Raw genomic sequence first — 17,228 nt, forward strand, 5'->3', positions numbered from 1 at the left:
AATATTAGGCTCTGCTTCAGCATAACACACAATTTAATGGAATTACTTATTATTAGTAACGGACTGCTAAAAAAAATGTTTCTTCCGTGAAATAACAATTTGGGTTTAGCTAGGTTTTTTCCTTCTTCCAGAATGACTCAGTCGTAATAATGCAGTTAATGGACACTAATTTATAAACTTAGAAATAACAAAATAAAAAGAGCAAAATTAAAACTTATTATAATTAACGACGGTATACAAAATTATATATATATATATATATATATATATATATATATAAATCCAGTGTCCTGATGTTTGTTTCCAGTGAACTCTTCACCAAGTCAACCGATTTCGATGAAAAATGGCATTTATGTGTAATTTTTTCCAACTAGAAAGAAAGGAAAGTTTTTATTTCGATTAATGGTCTTAATAATTTATAATTAATAATAAACTGATTATCAATGTTGATTGGTGTTTAAGACCGGGAAACAGTGGGTACTTCGTCTCCATGACAACGTTGCGTGCTCGAGAGTCGGGAAACCATCGGTGCTATTCGTTTTTTCTTCGGTACATTACAAAGCATTGTATTAAGTTTTTGTCAAAATTAATTAATTTTAATTTTATTTCATTTATTATAACTGTAAATAAGAGATTTGGTCTCATTTTTCCCCCCATTCATACAACCGTGCGAAGCCGGGTCGGGCAGCTAGTACTTAGTTTATATTTTTTATGTTAACAAGCCGGGTAGTATCAATCTCGCAAGGATGGGCGCCATTTGCTAGGCGTGATACGTTCCAGTATCAATATGTATCGTAAACAGCGCGATACTATGGACACGAATATTTTTCTAACCAATTACGTCTGACACACCCGTGACGTCTGTGGGACTAAAATGGCTGACTTCCCGAATATATATATATTTTTCATCGTTTTCATGGCGTCGCTGGCACAATGTTACTGAAATGAACATTACAATTTGGTTTTCGGAAGATAGTTAAAATAAATGTGTTGGTAATACTATTATTATTCGTGTATTTTTCTTTTTTTCTTTTAATTTACTGAAACGTCCCGGAGAGCATACCTATATTTTGTAACTATGCTAGTCTATAAGACATATTGTAAACAGACTTTTCCTGTAAAAATTTTTTTTTTCTATATGTTATGGAGTTCAACTCAAAAAAAAAACCTAAACAACTTTTAAAACATACTATTCATGATACTTGAACCATAAACGCAACATTTCCAGCAGTTTTTTTTTTAAGGCTCACCAATAACTTCTAAAGCCTATATCGGAGTCTTTCGCGCCCAGTACCCGTTCGGCGCTCCTGTTGTCGCAAACTGGAAATGTATGAACTTAAATTCACGCGACCGAAAATCGTGTATCCACGGGTATGTGTTGGTGCAACTTAGATCATTCTTGGTCTGAGATCACTGGATCTCAGATCGGAGAGCGGAGGACTCAAAAGTGTTGCGTTATGGGGTTGATGGGACAGTGCCTCCCATTCCATGGTGGTATCTAACCCACGGTTGAATTTGGAAAAGGAGGGGGGGGGGTAGGTGTGGAGCATAAGCATGCTCCTGCTGAAATGTAAAAGAATGTCTAAAAGCCAATCGTTGGCAATATGAGATAGTATAACATAAACACCAGTCACTCACACGTGATTTGTGCAGCAGGTAAAACCGCGGAGTGATCCTGTTCTGCAAATGACGTAGCTGCTCCGGCAGCGAATTCTAGCGGCGGGTGCTGAAACTACGTGTGATTCGCGTCCAGAAATGCAGTCGAAAACAAAATTAGCGTATGTTTTTTTATCATGCTCGGTATTGCTTTAAAGAATTATAAGTTAAATCTCGTGTCCGAGTTTCGTATTATAAGTAGGGACCGGAAAAATTCGCGGTTCCAATGGCCTTCGGGATAGACTGCACATTTCCCTGTACACTCGGCCAAATAACGCCAGTTCATTGGCTGCTTGCTGACTTGTAAGTCGTCTCAGCTGGTTTTGTCTGTGATTCGATCCTTCTTTGGTTGGAGGTTTATAACTTAATTGGTTGAGATTCGTCCAGATGAACCAGTAAGCCAATAGCAAAATCATCTAAAAGGTGTATATGTATTTGACTTCTAGCTTACCGCCGAATGAATACGCGGATTTTTCCGGTCTCTAATTATAAGTGTGTGTGCTACATGAGAACACACGAATCTATCCCACGGTTGAATTTGAAGAGGGTGATGAGGGGGGGTGGGGTGGGTGGAGGAGGCAGCTGAGGTATCTCAAGACTGGTAGAGAGTCTTGGAGGTAGCTGACGCGGCTGAGCGCCGGGCAGCCACAACAAGTCTTTGACGGCGCCGTTTATCAGCGGGCTCCGGCGATAAGCAGCACACGCCCGTGACGCAAGGTGAGCCCGGAGATATCAGTGTTGTTGCGTAAGCGCGCGCAGGTATCTGCGCCGCCGACACTCGCCCGCTGCCTTCAAGCGCCGCGCGGGGGTTACGTCGTCCGCCTGACCTTTCCCCCCCCCTCCCCCTGGATCGCCTCACCTGTCACGATCAGTGCGACCCCCGGTTGACGCGCAGAAAGGTAACCGCAGTCAAAGGTCTCTTCTCGCAGTTACTGATGTGCAGGGACTGGAAAAAATTCGCAGGTTCGATGACCTTCCAGGATATAATAAACAGAGTCCCGGAAATTTCGCGGATTCCTCTGGCCTCAGGATAGAATTCAAAGTTACAGGTGTGCTCGACCCATGTTTACTTTCCCATTGGTTGATTTCTTAGCGAGAACATTTTTATCCTTGTTATTTGGCACTACCTGATTCGCTTACTTCTCTCCTAGCTGGACATCGTTGGCTCACGGTCGTAGAGGGGCGTGTCCAGATAACTGCAGTCCAATCATGAACACAGTGCGACAGTGTGGATGTTTGTTTGTATTCTAGCTTGCGACTAAATGAATGCGCGATAAATTCCGTGGCTCTAATAATAAACGATCCTCTGTCTACTCGGGCAAACGTCACCTGTTCATTGGCTGCTGACTTGTGAGGCGTCTCGAACTGGAAGACTCGTGATTCGATACTGCTTTAACTGAGGGGTCTACAGTTGGCCCACAGTCATCCAGGCTAACAGTGAACCAATAGCAGAAATTGCATAAAGGTAGAGTTATTTGCATTTCAGCGTATCGCGAAATGAACCCGCGTGAATTTTTCCGGTCTCTACTGATGTGTAACATCTCAGATCTCGGGATACGGCATTTATACATGAATCGAACGGAAAGACGCATCTGTGACGGATGGCGCGACCAAGTTCACAAAGCCAAAGGGAAACTTTATAGTATTAACTTTTATTTTATTATTTTAACAAGATGGGCGGTATTGTCGAGAATCAGGTCCAAAGCCCGCGTTTAGTATTTTTTTCAAGTATTTTTTCGCTTTTATCGGAGCCGTTTCATTGTATAGTTTTGATAATTTCTCTTTCTGCTAGTCAAATGTTTCGATAGTCGACGTAGCTGCTCCGGTCACAAGCGGGGTGTGTGGAAAACTACGTGTGATTCGCACCAAGAAGTGCAGTTGAAAAAAAAAATTGCGTATATATTTATCACGCTCGGCATTATTTTAAAGAATTCTACGTTTAATTTCATGTTAGAGTTTTGTATTATAAATGTTTTTGCTACATGAGAATATATGATTTTGCTCGTTACCGAGGTTAGATGGTACACATCATTGGCGAGCACTGAAATACTCACTCACATTTTTAAAAAATTTTACTTCTCGTGTTTATTGGTGGCGAAGTTAAGTCAATAATCCTTTTCTTAAACTTAAGGCTCGACATCACACGCCATGTTGATTTTTTTTTTTCGTCATTACTTTTAATTAAGGGCTAAAACTGAAATTTTAACAAGCTACCCTTTGCATTCGTTCTCGCAAAGATTTTTTCAACATATATTAAAAAAGTCGCGCAAGTTTGCGTAATGATTATCACTTGCGCGTGTTTTTATACCCATTTTAATATACTTAGCGCATATCTATGCAAGTATTATTGAGGCAACAAGAAATCCACCGGTAGTATCGTGTTAAACATTTAGAAATAGCCTTTAAATTAATGACGGTAAAATGAAAAAAAAAAAAAATCAACATGTACGCGAGAGCGGGCTTTAAATACATTTAAAGATTCTCTACCATTAAATTACATAAAATAAAACAATAAAGAAAAACTAAAATAGACTTCATAAGTTGGTAAGTTGATAGAAAACAACCTGAATGCTAGTTAAATATTCAAAGATCAAAACTAAACATAAAACTAATCAATCTGTAACTCGAAATTAAGCATAAGCATGTTTGCTGCTGAAATGTACAAGAATGTCTAAAAACCATTTGGTTGGCAATTTGAGATAGTATAACATAAATACCAGTCACTCACACGTGATTTGTGCATTAGGTAAACCGCGGAGTGATCCTGCTCTACAAATGGCATGATACGATAGTCGACGTAGCTGCTCCGGAAGCGAATTCTAGTGGTGGGTGCGGAAACTACGTGCGATTCGAGTCCAGAAATGCAGTTGAAAACACAATTTGCGTATATTTATCATGCTTGACATTCCTTTAAATAATTATAGTTAAATCTAGTGTATAGCGTATTTGCAACACGAGAACACACGAATTTGCTCGTTACCTAGGTTCGATGTTACACATCTCTGGCGACTACTGAAAGTTTTGCTCACATGTTTTTTGACGTGACAACGTCTAATAAATCGATGAACGCCGGCTGCACGCACGAAAAAGTGTCCCGTTACGTCCACTCGATTGGAACAACCATCGATTTGACTTTTTCGAGGCACATTAAACTTGAAACACTCCCATTCGTTTCCTACTTTTCCTATCATCGTCCTATCCTTAACAGAATAACACAGATTGGAAGAAGTTAAATAGCAAACATGTATAAAGGTATAGTTAAAATAATCTCTTCGTTAAAGTAATAAACATATTTGAATTAATGAGTGCAAATAAAAGTAAATTTATTATTTCACTCCTTCTTTGTATCCATACAAAACAGTGATAATTCAATAAAAATGATTCAATTTTATTCATAAAAGTATGCAATCATTTCATCAATGTTCTGTTATGACGTTGTCACGTTACACTATCGTTCGTAAACCGACTTTACAGACAACCAATTTTTTTTTCTTCGGCGCAATGCTCTTCGGGTACAATGTTCTGACCGCGACTTGTTTGACGATGCGCAGGCAGCCCTGTATTTGCACGCGCCATCAACATAAACCAACAGCTCGTGCGTCAACGCTGCCCTATCTCCAGACCAGCAAACCCTTGAGCTGAGGACCGACCAGCTGTGCAACCTTCGAACTTCGAACTCGGCTCTTCGGGGACACGTCAAAGCGAGACGACACACGGAGTGGACACAGTGAACCAAATGCTAATCGCTAATCGAACATCAGAAAATAAATAAACAAAACTTCTTCAGCCACTGTATGATACTTATATGTAGAGACCTGCAAAATTCGCGGATTCAGTGACCTCCAGGATAGACTCTACTACACTCTACACACTCGGGCAAATGCCAACTGTTCATTGGCTGCTGACTTGTGAGTCGTCTCGACCGAGTGTCTGTGATTCGACACTTCTATGAGTGAGAGTCTCTAATTGGCCCTCATTACTCCAGATTAACAGTGAACCAATGGCAGAAGCAGCGCTAAGGTATAATTATTTGAATTGCAGCATATCACGAAATGAATCCGCGAATTTTGCAGGTCTCTACTTATATGTAATACATAAATTAGTATATCGTAACACTACAAGGACAGAGGACCAAACAACATTGATGATATACGTGTCTTCAATCTCTCGTCTATTACATCAGATAATTAGAATGTTACAAAATCCTACAAATATATTCAGGGCTAATTCACATTCCAAACGAAAATCCCTAGTTTTCCTTTACAGATTTGATGCACATTTAACGTATTTATCGCATACCGAATTTATTGACTTAAGACGCGTTTGTCGTGTTTCAAAAGCATACGCACATCGGTATAATGTTTACCAAGTTTTCTATTTTGTATAGCGACTAAGAAGGAATAAAAAAAAGATTCAATAGTGTTGAATGTCCACTCAGTACAAGTACTTACTTTACTCTAAGAGACGTCGTGTGCGAACGAGAGTTTTAAAAATGTTCTTGGACAAACGCCATTGATTGTTTAAAATGTTTGTAATATAACTACTGTAAGCATGGACAACAAGGTTGAATACATAAAACACACGGAGAGCAAGCCAAAATCAACTGATGTCAAATTTTAAGTGGCCAGGACAGCACAGAGGATTAAGTGGAAGAATTTTGGTCATAAAAAAATTACAGCAAAGACGAAAACGGCAGGTTGAGAACGATAAGACCGTTTCAATTAGAACAGTAAATACAGACAAGCAACAACCCTGGCCACACAGCGATGGACATAGACGAACTCAAAGATGAAACTGAAGAGAATTTCTGGATGACAGCAATATCAATCTGGCAACAGTGTTTGTCGTCTACTCGCACTGGAATCTAAGCGTGGGACAGCCTATAGCGTGTGAATGGTTCTTGTACCTAATGCTGGAACAACAGTAACGCGAAGGGCGCGAAACGACGGATTCTAATATTTTTTTCTTCTAACCAGTTACGTTCACTGATCCGTGACGTCAGCGAGACATAAATGGCGACGTGGTGACAGAAATCGATTAGAAATATTTTCTATTTCCATAAACCTCAGAATTTTTTTTTTCAAAGATGTTTAAACTGCTGCGTTGGTAATAATATCAATAATCGTATATTTCAAAGCTTTTGTTAACTAAATATATTTGTGAAATCTCTAAAATGTGTTCACTAACGGTAATTTCTTTCCCAATTAAATGATAAAAACTTAATTTTATATGTTTGTCTCAAACATGTCGATTAAAAAAAATGCACAGGTTTATGGATGCCGTGTGTTTTTGTTACATATGTAATTGAAATAATAATTTTTTTATTTAATTGTTTATTATGGCTGTTGGTCGCGCGACTGAGATCCGCGTGTTCACAATGACGCGATATTTTGCTGTGAACTCATCTGAAGAGTGGTTTACATTCCGTCGGTGCTCATTTGGTCTCATCGTACTCTGCTTAAAATGTCCCTTTCTCTAAGATTCCACCGTTTGGTAAAAATAACACCACCACTAGCCTCTTTAGCTCAGTGGTAGAGCACTGGTCTCGTAAACCAGGGGTCGTGAGTTCAAACCTCACAGGAGGCACAATCCAATTATATTATTGTAACATTTTAAATTTATATACTGCAGTGTGCATTAAAATGGTCATTTACTCTCTCTTTATAATGCATAATATCTAATATTAGACCTGTCCTTGTTTGTGTGATCTGTTGCCAAATATACACAAAACATTTTAGACAGAACTTCATAATGTGATGAAAATATTTTAAATGTACAATTTAAAACATTCAAAAGGAAAGTTTGGAATATTTTATGAAGAGCATAATCTGAAAATATTATATTCTCACTTTTAAGATAACGTAACTGAAAGACGCCAACTTGGTCTTACCAGTTTTTGCCATCAAATTTCTTAAATCCTTTAATAATAAAAATTTTATCTCCGTTTGACCTTAAGTACATGATTAATTGAATATCTTTATTAAAATGACCGACTGCTGCAAATATTTTCTTTGTATTTGGTGTTTAGTATTTATATATTTTTTCTTTCAGAATGTATACAACTGTAATAATACTGTAAAAAAATATTTAAAAATTAGTATGACCATGGCTCATAAACAATATAATAATTAGTGGGCACCAGTTTGCTCTGAAATGCAATCTAAGCGTGAGACAGACTATAGCTCGTACCAAACAATGTAACGTCTACTATACAGGACACGGAACTACTATTTTCACCGACTTATTGATGACTGACATGTGGTGCGAATCATCTACATTCTGACTCTTTGCCATAACATGGCCGTGATCAATGGCGAACGCAAGGGGAGGGGATAGGGGTGGACATATCCTCCCCTGAAGTTATGAGAAAAAAAAAAGCGAGATATCGATGCAAGCATTACGTTATTTCGGGTGATGCACTGTGAACTGTTACAACACCTGGAATCATGAACCACAAAGGCAGAGATGCAGTTAACCCACATCCAAGGTCGTAGCCAGACGTTTTAGGGAGGGGGGTCAGTATAACCATTATATAATTTTTATTTGAAAATTATCTTTATAATTTAATTTTTTTAAAAAGAAATTTAATGGTCGCATTAAAATTTCATGTAATAGTGCCCTTTAAGAATGCCATCATTCGCACATAAAATATATGTTATGTTTTGGCTTGAGAAAATAAAACGGATATTTTTTTATTTGATTGTTTGTCATACTGTTATTAACAAAATAATTCGATTCGATTAAAACACCTAATAAATACAAAATGTTATTAAATACATAAAACGCACAAAAAGGTTCGTATGAAAGACATGCTTGCAAAAATACGTGTGCAAACCGGCATTAGATGTAGACTACTTGGAAAAAAACAATCCCTGGCGCTTTTGTACAATGAAGCAAGTCGGGCTATAATGGGGAGGAAATACATTGTTTTTTTAGCCCTCCAAGGATTACAATAATTAATCCTTTCAAAATAATATCTGTGTGACCTTATACATCTAGGTAACTTTAATTGTATTATTCTATCTTCAGTTTTTGTTTTTAAGGCTAGAAGGAAGGGGTCAGGGCCTAAAGACCTCCTCCATGGCTACGTCGCTGCCACAACAAAATCATTCAAATCAGCTTGCTTTTTGACGTGACAACGTCGAATAAATCGATGAACGCCGGCTGCACGCACGAAAAAGTGTCACGTTACGCACATTGTCCCATTACGCTATGTCCCGTTACGCCCATTGTACGCTTGCGCCGCATCTATCTATCTTCCATTCGATTGGAACAACCATCGATTTGACTTTTTCGAGGCACATTAAACTTGAAACACTCCCATTCGTTTTCTACTTTTCCTATCATCGTCCTATCTTTAACAGAATAACACAGATTGGAAGAAGTTAAATAGCAAACATGTATAAAAGTTATACATAGTTAAAATAATCTCTTCGTTAAAGTAATAAACATATTTGAATTAATGAGTGCAAATAAAATTAAATTTTAAATTAAATTAAAATTCAGATTTCATTTCACTCCTCCTTTGTATCCATACAAAATAGTGATAATTCAATAAAAATGATTCAATTTTATTCATAAAAGTATGCAATCATTTAATCAATGTTTTGTAATGACGTTGTCACGTTAAACTATCGTCCGTAAATCGACTTTACAGACAACCAATTTTTTTTTAAAATATGTTTTGGTGTTTGTATAGTTGGTTTGTTGGAACGCAGCTGTGAAAGATACTCCCGCCCTCTCCCGGGCTGGTAGCCTCTGGAGGGACCACGGGCAGCGAGTAGGGACCTGCGACACCCGGGACTCGGTGTCGACCACATGTCGGGTCTCGCTGTCGGAACTTCCACTGAAGGGGCCCGCCTCGTCAGGGGTGTGCGTGTGTTAGTGAGGCGGGATGATAAGCGCGACGCTCGCTGGTGCTTCTAGCGCGGTGTAGCCTCTAAGCGCAAGTCTCTGAACTGGCGCGCAGTATTCTCGTCGGCACAGGATAACTGTGAAATTTGAGCGGTGACCGTAACGTAATATGGCCGAGAAATGAAGATAAAGGTGTAATGCAAGTCCCGTAAGTGCTTTCAAGAATCTGTACTGGTTGTTTTACGCCTAAATATTACTCAGAAATCTTGTATTTGAGCCATTTTAACTCTTCTAAAAATACATTTTAAAAACTTAATCCGAAATCAAAAGTACTTTTCAGTCCTCAGTGAACTCTTAAATGCTTTTCGTAAACAGTCCCCACTAGTGGCGTAGCCAGGATTTGTGTATGGGGGTGTTAAGAAGCATGGCCCCCCGCCGTATTAAAGCGGGGGACCGGGGGTCCTCCCCCGGGAAAATTTGGATTTTAAGGTGTAAAATAGTGCTATTTTAGCAGTTTTCGGTTCTTAAATTTAAATATTGTAATGGTAAATTTTTTATTAATTTTAATATGAAATTTGTTTGAGTGATGAATAAGAAATTAATTAAAGATTTGATGCTAAGGGGGGGGGGGTATAACCCCTAACCCCCTCCCCCCCTGGCTACGCCCCTGGTCACCACTCAGATATCTTGAGTATTTTTGAAATCGCTTTGTTTATCCTGAAGCTCTGCACACCGTATGTGTGTCCGGGTAGGCGGAGCCCTTAACATTGAAATCTTTAAGACGAGGTTTCAAAGAAGTCTCTATTTATGCAAAAAAAACTCGATTATATCTCTGACTCGTATACTAAAACGTACTCGTTCAATTGTCAAGAAAAAAATAATTCTTGTAGAGATTTAAGTGGTAACTCTTTTAACCCATAGTCAAATTTTACCTGCATTTCTTTCGTGAAAAAAAAAAAAATTCAAACGAATTATTTTCTGTTAACAGGACACAATAATATTTTATAAGGTATCGTTAGCATGTATTTTTTTTTTAACTGTACGCAGCTGTAAAAAATAATTCATTAATTTTTTAGTTCACTGCTTTGCCACAAAAAAAAAGAGAGAGTTCTAGCCCCCTACCTAAACCAGTGACCGCTCTTTTTCCCCTATATTTTTGTTGCATAGGAATTATTTTTTTTTTAAAAAAAAAACACTAATATTTTTTCGACGTTAACCTTTCGAAACAGTTTGACCGTTGATTGAGCGATAACAGTTGGAATGATTTCAATCTTTGCTCTTTCAAAAAATGCACGCGACAATAACATGGTGCGGGGCGAGTGGGACGAGGACATGCAACGTGACAGCTTGGTCCAGGAGGCGGGGGAAAGGGGGGCGGGTGGTACGTGACGCGGGGCGCGTCGGGGGCGACCCTTGGAGTCTGGACCCGGGGGGTTCTCGCCGTGGCAGCGCGACGCCGCCGACTGGAGTCGGCGCATGCACGTAGGCTCCCAGCCACTCGCGACACACTGGGCGGGATGCGCGGGGTCGTTGCCACAACAGCCCAAATGCCAAATTGACCAGAACGCCGACAGCTAGAAAACTGCTGTGTATACCACAACGCCGAAATAACAACTGAATGAATTTGTGTGTGTTTCTTAAATGTACCTCAACGCCGAAATACCACAATCAAACCTAACCTTACCTAACCTAACCTAACGTAATATAACCTAACCTAACTTAACCTAGCATAACCTAACCTAGTCTAACCTAACCTAACCTTTGTGGCAGTCCTGCAATGACATTTTTCGGCGTTGTGGTATTTCAGCGTTGTGGTGCGTCCCCGGATGCGCACAACTCGACCACAAGCCGAGAACAACTGATCAGCCAGTTAATCACTGTCATGAATTTAAAATATATATATATATATAATGGATAGGCTGTATTTTGGTCTACAGCCGCCAGGTGTTTGTTTCATGAATTTCCATGGCACTGAACGGGAATGTTGTTTATGAGATAAATAAAAATAATTTACCAAAATTTATGTTGATTTATTCTTCGACGTTGATTCGATGAACGTCCTTACTTAAACGGTCTGGCGGTCAAGCCAGAAAAAAAAAATTGCGACACTCGGCCCATCGTTCAACACCAGATTCATCAGAGAGCATATCCACATCCATTACCAAACAATTTTCTGCATTCCCCGTCGCTTCTCGCGAGGCAGACGGCTGAGCCTCGCTCGAGCGCAAATTTCGCGCCTCCTTCGGGGGGCTCGCTTTGACCCACTGGCTCATTTCTCTCGGCTATCTTTTGCCTCATTCGACACCTACGAGTCCGTGACACCCGTTGCCGTGCGGGGTGTGACAACATTGAGACATTGCATCATGTGCTGCAGCAATGTCATAGGACCCACGACATGCGAATCAAAAGACACGATGCATGTGTGAAGTACTTGCTGGATCGGCAACGCTCTCGCGGTAAAAAAGGTGGAAGAGGAACCACATTTCCGCACGGCAGAAGGTCTCTTGAAGCCTGACTCAGTCATCCTCTATGACGCGACTACTGCGGTAGTCGTTGATGCTTTGGTGGCTGGTGAGAGGGCGGATCTAGACCGAGAGCATGACCGTAAGGTCAAGAAGTATGAACCATTGGCTGATCTAGTGAAAGACCGGTACTCTGTTGAAAAGGTGATTTTCTCTTCCCTCACAATCAGTGCGCGGGGTGTTTGGGAAGGAAAATCATTTCAGCATCTATCAAAACTGAGATTGCTTGAAATCAATGATGCCAAGATCCTATCAACCCGAGTTCTGCTCGGGGTGATAGGGGCTGTACGTGTGTTTAACCGCCGTACAGCTATTGGTGGGAGGGCTGTTGGCTGGTGATCCGCATCCTCCTTTTGAACAGTGCTACCTCCTCCAGCTTGTAGTAAAATTTTTAATTGCTTCTTATCGGGCGATTTCGCTTGTTTTATTTCTTTTCTCCAACATAACATGTTTTAGCTTAGGCATTTTGTGATTAATGGCTCCAAAACCAAAGTAAGTAAGTACTTATAGTTATTCCACTCAACTAGCATCACTTAGTGCTCACTCATAAATTCCAGTAAAGAACCAGATTCGTCAGCCGTTTTACTAAAAGGTGCCCTGCGCGAGGTTAGAAACTGGTTCCAATGCATACTAGCTGACGTTTTAGTCCATCGATACAATTGTTGCGGCAATAGCAGCACCATCGCACATCAATGAAACAGCCTTTCTAATTTTCTAAAGCACTTTTTAAGTACCGTTTATTTCTTGTTATGACCATTAAAGTGTACAAAATGTATTCCAGCATAGTTTCGCTACCAAAAAGTTTCAATTTCCACACCAACACTCTTGATACGTCCCCAGATCTTTAAGAAAGTGTCTATATAAGAGGTAATTGCGCCAAAGGAGAGTCCACCATTTAGACGATATCACCAAAAAAAGTCAGCGGAATTTCAGCAACAGATAGGTCACGGACAGGACAACAAAATCCGGTCCCTGAAAATAAGGGACTGGCAGTGTCCTATCTAAGGGTTTGTGAGCGGTTTTGTACAATTTTAAAACGGTTAGGGTACAGACGTAGCATATTCAACACATAAACTCTTATTTTTGTGTCTTGTTATACCGGCCCGAGAGTATAATCCAGCACCCTGAAATAAATCAAATTCGTTTGAGCATTGAATTGTCAACCATGCGACGTAAAAACATTATGAAATCCATCAGTAATCTTGCCCAAAAATAAATAATCACAAATAAAACTCTCTAGCTATCACGGACTAGGTAAGGACTGCCTGTATCAAGGCTACGAAGGAGGCTTTTTAAAAATAATATTCCAAATAACGGCTTTATAACAAGCGAGGTGACTAACGACAACCTGGACAACTCAGCAACGAACATAAGAACCCAACAATGATACTAAAAAGATATTCCGGAAGAAACGACAACACAGTGATGCACAGACACACCATGCGATGATAATAAACGGGTCGTTACCACAACGCAGAAATACCACAATGCCGAAATACCACAACGCCGAACGTACAATAATGCCGAATACCATAACGCCGAATGCCAAGTTGACCTCAACGCCCTAGCTAGAAAAATGCTGTGTACCACAACGCCGAAATACAGTAACGCCGAAAATGTTGCTGCGGGGAGGGAGGCCACAGGAGCAAAATGAAAAACAACTGAATGAATTTGTGTGCTAACCTTACCTAACCTAACCTTTGTGGCAGTCCTGCAATGACATTTTTTGGCGTTAATGTATTTCGGCGTTGTGGTAATTCGGCGTTGTGGTAGACAGCAGTTTTCTAGCTGTCGGCGTTGTAGTCAATTTGGCATTCGGCGTTATGGTTTTCGGCGTTATTGTACGTTCGGAGTTGTGGTGCGTCCCCATAATAAACAGCTATTCTGAACAACCCGACGACGACAGCACACAAGAAAACAGCAGGTATAGTCTTCCTAAGATAAAACCGTTGATAAGTTTAGGGAACTGACATCTGCTCCCATCTGGCACAGACAGACATCCAGTATGATCCAGCCATGGCGTATGTCCATGAGTATATTATTACGCACTGCGAGAATCATTCAAAGAACGTGCCCTTCATAGCATCTGATAACTCGAGCCCGCCTTGCCAGGAATGTACTCGTGTTTGTGAGGCGAGATCGTAAGTGGGACGCTCGGTTGTGCTTCTAGTGCCGTATCACTTGTGGAGTGCCTTGCAGTCTTCTCGTCGTGCATAGGGCAACCATGAGGTTTCAGCAGTAACCAAAATATTAAATGGCAGAGAAATACAGATAAAGATGTAATGCAGGTCCCTTCAGTGCATTCAAGAATCTCTACCCGGGTGTCTCATGCCTAAAGATTAATCTGAAGACGCATTTTAGCCATTTAAACTCAGCCTGTTCTTAACGTGTCTCGTGAACAGACACCACTCGGATATCTTGAGCAGCTTTCCAAGCCACTGAAGCCATGCACACCGCATGTGTGCCTGAGGTGGACGAGGTCCGCCACGTCAGGGGTGTATCGGAGTTAGTGAGGCGGGATGATAAGCTCGACGCTCGCTGGTGCTTCTAGCGAGGTGTCGCCTCTGGACTGGCGCGCAGTCTTCTCGTCGTCACAGGATAACTGTGAAACTTGAGTGGTGAACGTAACATTACATGGCCGAGGAATGAAGATAAAGGTGTAATGCAAGTCCCTTTAAGTGCTTTCAAGAATCTTTACAGGTTGTTATATACGGCTAAAATTTATCTCTGAAAACATGCGTTTTTAGCCATTTTTAACTCTTCTAAAATTACAGTTTAAAAACTTAATCCGAAATCAAAAGTACTTTTCGGCCCTCAGCGAACTCTTTAAATGCTTTTCGTAAACCAGACCCAACTAGGATATCTTGAGTGGTTTTGGAATCGGCGATTTTTTTTTTTTCAGAAGCTCTGCGCACCGTGTGTGTGCCCGGGTAGGCGGGGGGCTCAGGGCTGCGTCTGGAGCACCTGCCGGCAGGTGGGGCGACACTGCCCTCACCTGCGGGAGCCTCCCCCCCCCCTCCCCCACTGCAATTAGCGAGCCGATCACAGGGCGGCCCGCGGCCGGCGGAAGGACTCGGCTCGTGTCTGTTCCTGCCCGGCAGGACGCGCGGCGCGCACCTGCCGCGGAGGAAGCCACCACTGCACCCATCCGGAGCCTCGTGTTTGGAACCGCATCACAGCAGGCGAGCCCACCATTGAAGTAGCTCGGCTTCTGGGTTGCAGCCGCGTCCTTGGCGAATCATTCACCGACGTTTCGGTCGACATTGCAGTCGCCATCATCATCAGGGAGCAGTTAGTTACCTTTACCTACTGTAGGTAACTGCTCCCTGATGATGGCGACTGCAGTGTCGACCGAAACGTCGGTGGATTATTCGCCAAGGACGCGGCTACAGGTAACTGCTCTCCCTGATGATGGCGACTGCAATGTCGACCGAAACGTCTGTGGATTATTCGCCAAGGACGCGGTTACAGGTAACTGCTCTCCCTGACGATGGCTACTGCAGTGTCGACCGAAACGTAGGTGGATTATTCGCCAAGGACGCGGTTACAGTTAACTAATCTCCCTGATGATGGCGACTGCAGTGTCGACCGAACATCGGTGGATTATTCGCCAAGTACGCGGTTACAGGTAACTGCTCCCTGACGATGGCGACTGCAATGTCGACCGAAACGTCGGTGAATTATTCGCCAAGGACGCGGCTACAACCCAGAAGCCGAGCTACTCCAGAAAATGGCCGTGAAAGCCTGCGAACATCATGAACCTACAATTGTTTGACTCACGCGAAAATAAACAATGAAAACTCAGTAATTGTCAGCAGCAGAGACAGTGGAGGTCCGAGTAGAATTCACACACACGGTAACTTTAAGACTAGATTATTTTTATGTGTATCATCTTAGCTCTCCGTATGCGGCATTTGGTAGGGGTAATTTCGAGAATGGGACGGAAATGTGTAACCACTGTGCTGCCATCTGTGGCGGATGGCTCAAACCAAATTTCGCAAAGCCAAAGAGAAATTTTACAGTACCAACTGTTTAGTGAATTATAACAAGATGGGCAGTATTAAAAAAAAAATTGCTTGTCGAAAAACGGGTCCAAACCGGGGATTTAATAATTTTTTTTTCCAAGTATTTTTCGCGTTTATCGTAGCCGATAAAATTTCTGTCTGCTAATCAAATGATTAAATAGTCTTACGTAGCTGCTCCGGCAATGAATACTAGAGGCGAGTGAGGAAACTAAAGTGTGATTCGCGATAAGAAATGTAGTTGAAAACACAATTTACGTATATTTATCACGCCCGGCATTACTTTAAAGAATTCTACTTTAAATTTCGTGCCTGAGGCCCGAGTTTCGTTTTACAAGTGTATTTGCAACACGGGAACACCTGAATTCGCTCGCTTCCGAGGTTGTGCGTTAAACATATTTGAGGGGTACCGAAAGACTCACTCACCTATTTTGTTTTAATTTTTTTAATTTTTGGGGTTTGAAAAATTTTACGTTAAGTAATGTGGACGGGGCCTAACAAAATTATTTTATTAGAGGTCCTTAGTTTCTCTCGTCGGCCCTGATAACGACAGCTGACCAAATACCCAAGCATCCGAAAACGATATAATGTTCCCTACCAAATAATTGGTTCTTTGCTGTGCCTATACGCATTTTTAAACAACTAACACATAAACACATAAAACACATAAACCTTTTGTAATTGTGTCCTACTGAATAAAAAAGCTTAGTACCCGGATCATTATTTAATGTATTTTATCAAGCTTTGTTTTTTTTAAGATCAATAAATTATTCATGCCTCAACGTGTTAAATCTTAATAAAGTAAAACAATAGTCCCATGATTACCGTTTAATTGTGGATTTATATGATGATTTCATTTTTAAAAAAAAAAACAATTAATTAATTGAACTTCATCCAGGTAATGAAGACGGTGTAACTAACTCCCTTATTTCGACGCACACGACTTAAATTTCAAATGCGCAAGTTTGTTGGTCTGACGTTCTGGACCATGCAAGAGTGTTACAAGAAATGCCAGTTAGCAACATCAAACAGCAAGTTTAATTTTTTTTAAAAGTTGCGATGACTCAACAAATTGTAACGAAAAGTGCAACGCTCAGGGTATTGGCACTCGATGGAGAGAGGAAATATTGAGCACCCAAAATTTAAATACAATTATAATTGTGGAAATACGTAG

At 40.8% G+C, this 17,228-nt stretch overlaps 1 protein-coding gene and 1 non-coding gene across 2 annotated transcripts in view; one reads left to right on the forward strand and one right to left on the reverse strand.

The window, feature by feature from the left end:
* Positions 1-17,228, reverse strand: part of LOC134539640 (uncharacterized) — a 560,732-nt gene that overhangs the window by 333,950 nt on the left and 209,554 nt on the right. The window lies entirely within an intron of this gene.
* On the forward strand, positions 7,171-7,242 carry Trnat-cgu (transfer RNA threonine (anticodon CGU)). The gene has a single exon. It is a non-coding gene; the product is annotated as a tRNA-Thr (tRNA).

Source organism: Bacillus rossius, chromosome 15 (genome assembly GCF_032445375.1).
Source record: "Bacillus rossius redtenbacheri isolate Brsri chromosome 15, Brsri_v3, whole genome shotgun sequence".
Lineage (NCBI taxonomy): Eukaryota > Metazoa > Arthropoda > Insecta > Phasmatodea > Bacillidae > Bacillus > Bacillus rossius.